Genomic DNA, 4,617 nt, shown 5'->3' with positions numbered 1-4,617 from the left:
CATTTTCTGCATTTTTCTTTAGCTATGAGATGTTTGTTGTCGCCAAACATTAACACACATGAGTTTTCGTTATGTGTCAAAATGCTAAAAGACTTTGTTAGCAAATCTTCACATATTTATGGTAAAGCATTTGTCAGTTACAATGTTCATTGTTTGATCCACTTGTGTAATGATTATGAAAAACATGGTTCATTGGAAAACATTGGCTGTTTTCAATTTGAAAATTACTGGGGTTGTTTGAAAAAAAGTTGTAAATCTGGCTACAAACCTATGCAACAAATTGCAAGATTTGCATTTTATGAAAACCAAACTTCCCATTATATGTTTCTTAATTTCCATATAATATCCCGTCGAAAAAACTGTCAAAGCAATAGTGCAAATTAACCAAATAGTAAATTTCCCTCCAAGTGTTCCTTTCCCACACAATAACAAGGTTTGTGGATTGGCCAATAGCAATTTTACAACAAAAATCAGCGACTCGACCATTTCACAAAGCAATGATATTTATCGACTTTGTGACATTTACACTATTGATTCTTGGTTGCATATTGTCGTTCAAAAACAATTGTCGTCTTTTCAAAAAACCTTGTCAACTTAAAACATGTCGGAATTTACAAAGTGTGTGGTTTTTATGGTGATAATGATCAAATTAGAAGGTGCATTCTGTTGCCATATAAAGGACATTTTGTTGCCATTAATTTGCTTTATGCCACATGATATATCTGCATGTATATTTGTTTCTTCCACAGTACATTAGAATGAAAAATTTTGTTTGTATAAAATCCCCAAAGGCTGGATGGTCGGCACCAATGCATGTAAGTGGACACCCATCAATTTGGATGTATAAAGATTCTTGAAAAATGAAATTTCTGTGGATGCAGCTTGGCAGACATGTCCTTCCACCATTCTTTGTGAAGGGAGTAAGTTGTGTATTTGTGCCAAATAATTGTGCATTTTTGTTTCATGCACTTTGTTCTTTTCAGGCACAAATGCCCGTTGTTTGAAAAGAAAATGTAGATCTGCTGATCTGGAAAGGGACATTCTAATGAGCGAATCCACTGAAAGCAGTTCTTCTTCCACGATACCTCTCTTGCAAAAAAAGGTCCATAAACCTTGTGCTGATTTTTATGCATAAAACTGGCACATATTATTCATCTTTATTTTTTTAATTGACTGGGGACCTTTGCTTGTGCATTTGCTTATTTTAGTTTACTTTCAACAGGTTCTTGCCACCCAAGCAGCAAAAACAATGTCACAATGACAGGAGCATGAACTGTCTGAAAACATTGGCATCCTTATCGACAAAACAATAAAGGTGAAGGAAGAAATGCGGAGGATTGGTGACCGAATTCAGAGAATGGAAACTCTGACAGAAAAAAAACACATGTGTGGCAGAAAAGTTTTTGCCGCAATCAGCTGTCAACGAAGAACATCTGATGGCTCTACTTACTAAACCAAATGTGAGCTTTCTTTTTACCTAATGCACTGAGGCTTTTGTCTGCATGCTTTACACTGTAAATGACATCTGCTATACATTTTCATCATTTTGTATGTTGATACTTTTCAAAAGGACAAAGTAAAACTTGCCCAAGTGATGGACATGGACCAACTTCGTGGCACCTTCCGGAATTCTGTAAAGCTGTTTATGACAAAACACCTGGCTCTTCAATTTTGTTTTGGCGCAGGAAAACAAAAATCCCATTCAAATCACATCCTCTGTTGGCATTTATGTTGGTTGAGTCAAATTGCTTTGGAAATCTCACAAGACACGCCACACTGCGGGCCTCATTGTAAAGCCTTCCGATTGTGAAGTTGTCACAACTTTCACATATTTAATTCCCACATGTCAAATATTTAATTTCTGTGCACGACAGAATGTTACCAAAATTTTAACTAAATCATATGTTTTATGTTCTGCAGACGCATTGAAAGATGCAAGACGCAGGCAGTGAAATACCAAGAAATCGCCACGGCGGGGAAACGAGTTTTACCTGGAGTTGTTGCCGGAGTGACGACAGAATATCAAGAAACGGCAAACAATCCTCAATAAAGCCCACCACGTCCCAGAGTACATAGTTTCCTCGAACAGTGCACTTCAAGTTACTCTGTACTTCCACTGCGCTTGCCAATGTATTTTTATTTATGTGTTGTTGCTTTCAATAAAACATTGTGTTAATTTAAGTCGTGTTACGTGCGAGACGGTGAAGTAGCGAGTTTGATCAGGTCATATTTTGAAAGCAGCCAGGCAATATCATTATGTTCGGTAAACGCACGGCGAAAGCTCGCTCGGCCAAGCTTGGATTTGTTCAATTGTAGAACATACGCCGAACATATATCCAACATTTAAGTACGGAGAACATGCGCCGCCCAAGCTTGATGCCAAGCGTATCTTGACATAAAGTGACAAGGGCCGTGCCTAAATTTATGACTGGGATACTGCAAAATGGACAAGTGCTGAAATCGCATGGTTACATACGTTGTGCAACCGCAAACTCAGTACTGGAGTATCAGCGTTTTCCACTGTATAATAAAGCTTGTACTGAAAAAAAATATTTTTTATCGAAAAGTCATATACTGCAAAATGGACAAGTGCTAAAAGCGCACAGTTACATACGTTGTGCAACTGCAAACTCAGTACTGGAGTATCAGCGTTTTCCACTGTATAATAAAGCTTGTACTGAAAAAAAATATTTTTTACCGAAAAGTCGTATACTGCAAAATGGACAAGTGCTGAAATCGCATGGTTAGATACGTTGTGCAACCGCAAACTCAGTACTGGAGTATCAGCGTTTTCCACTGTATAATAAAGCTTGTACTGAAAAAAAATATTTTTTATCGAAAAGTCATATACTGCAAAATGGACAAGTGCTGAAATCGCATAGTTACATACGTTGTGCAACCGCAAAGGCAATACTGGAGTATCAGCGTTTTCCACTGTATAATAAAGCTTGTACTGAAAAAAAATATTTTTTATCGAAAAGACATATACTGCAAAATGGACAAGTGCTGAAATCGCATAGTTAAATACGTTGTGCAACCGCAAAAGCAATACTGGAGTACCAGCGTTTTCCACTGTATAATAAAGCTTGTAATGAAAAAAAATATTTTTTATCGAAAAGTCATATACTGCAAGATGGACAAGTGCTGAAATCGCATAATTACATACGTTGTGCAACCGCAAACTCATTACTGGAGTATCAGCGTTTTCCACTGTATAATAAAGCTTGTACTGAAAAAAAATATTTTTTATCGAAAAGTCATATACTGAAAAATGGACAAGTGCTGAAATCGCATGGTTACATACGTTGTGCAACCGCAAACTCAGTACTGGAGTATCAGCGTTTTCCACTGTATAATAAAGTTTGTACTGAAAAAAAATATTTTTTATCGAAAAGTCATATACTGCAAAATGGACAAGTGCTGAAAGCGCATAGTTACATACGTTGTGCAACCGCAAACGCAAAACTGGAGTATCAGCGTTTTCCACTGTATAACAAAGCTTGTACTGAAAAAAAATATTTTTTACCGAATAGTCGTGTACTGCAAAATGGACAAGTGCTGAAATCGCATGGTTACATACGTTGTGCAACCGCAAACTCAGTACTGGGGTATCAGCGTTTTCCACTGTATAATAAAGCTTGTACTGAAAAAAAATATTTTTTATCGAAAAGTCATATACTGCAAAATGGACAAGTGCTGAAAGCGCATAGTTACATACGTTGTGCAACCGCAAACTCAGTACTGGAGTATCAGCGTTTTCCGATGTATAATAAAGCTTGTACTTAAAAAAAATATTTTTTATCGAAAAGTCATATACTGCAAAATGGACAAGTGCTGAAAGCGCATAGTTACATACGTTGTGCAACCGCAAACTCAATACTGGAGTATCAGCGTTTTCCACTGTATAATAAAGCTTGTACTGACAAAAAATATTTTTTATCGAAAATTCATATACTGCAAAATGGACAAGTGCTGAAATCGCATAGTTACATACGTTGTGCAACCGCAAACTCAGTACTGGAGTATCAGCGTTTTCCACGGTATAATAAAGCTTGTACTGAAAAAAAATATTTTTTATCGAAAAGTCATATACTGCAAAATGGACAAGTGCTGAAAGCGCACAGTTACATACGTTGTGCAACCGCAAACTCAGTACTGGAGTATCAGCGTTTTCCACTGTATAATAAAGCTTGTACTGAAAAAAAATATTTTTTATCGAAAAGTCGTATACTGCAAAATGGACAAGTGCTGAAATCGCATGGTTACATACGTTGTGCAACCGCAAACTCAGTACTGGAGTATCAGCGTTTTCCAATGTATAATAAAGCTTGTACTGAAAAAAAATATTTTTTATCGAAAAGTCATATACTGCAAAATGGACAAGTGCTGAAATCGCATGGTTACATACGTTGTGCAACCGCAAACTCAGTACTGGAGTATCAGCGTTTTCCACTGTATAATAAAGCTTGTACTGAAAAAAAATATTTTTTATCGAAAAGTCATATACTGCAAAATGGACAAGTGCTGAAAGCGCATAGTTACATACGTTGTGCAACCGCAAACGCAATACTGGAGTATCAGCGTTTTCCACTGTATAATAAAGCTTGTACTGAAAAA

The 4,617-nt window shown here is 36.6% G+C and overlaps 1 long non-coding RNA gene across 1 annotated transcript; it reads left to right on the top strand.

Annotated features, from left to right (window-relative positions):
• The first annotated feature begins 830 nt into the window (after positions 1–830).
• LOC145896054 (uncharacterized) lies at positions 831–1,319 on the top strand. Its single transcript, XR_014401646.1, has 3 exons — positions 831–920; positions 984–1,102; positions 1,223–1,319. It is a non-coding gene; the product is annotated as an uncharacterized LOC145896054 (long non-coding RNA).
• Positions 1,320–4,617: the final 3,298 nt, after the last annotated feature.

The sequence above is a fragment of the Ascidia mentula genome, chromosome 3 (genome assembly GCF_947561715.1).
Source record: "Ascidia mentula chromosome 3, kaAscMent1.1, whole genome shotgun sequence".
Taxonomy (NCBI): Eukaryota; Metazoa; Chordata; class Ascidiacea; order Phlebobranchia; family Ascidiidae; genus Ascidia; species Ascidia mentula.
The sequence above is the reverse complement of the archived record's forward strand: the minus strand, read 5'-3'. Positions and strand labels throughout refer to the sequence as shown.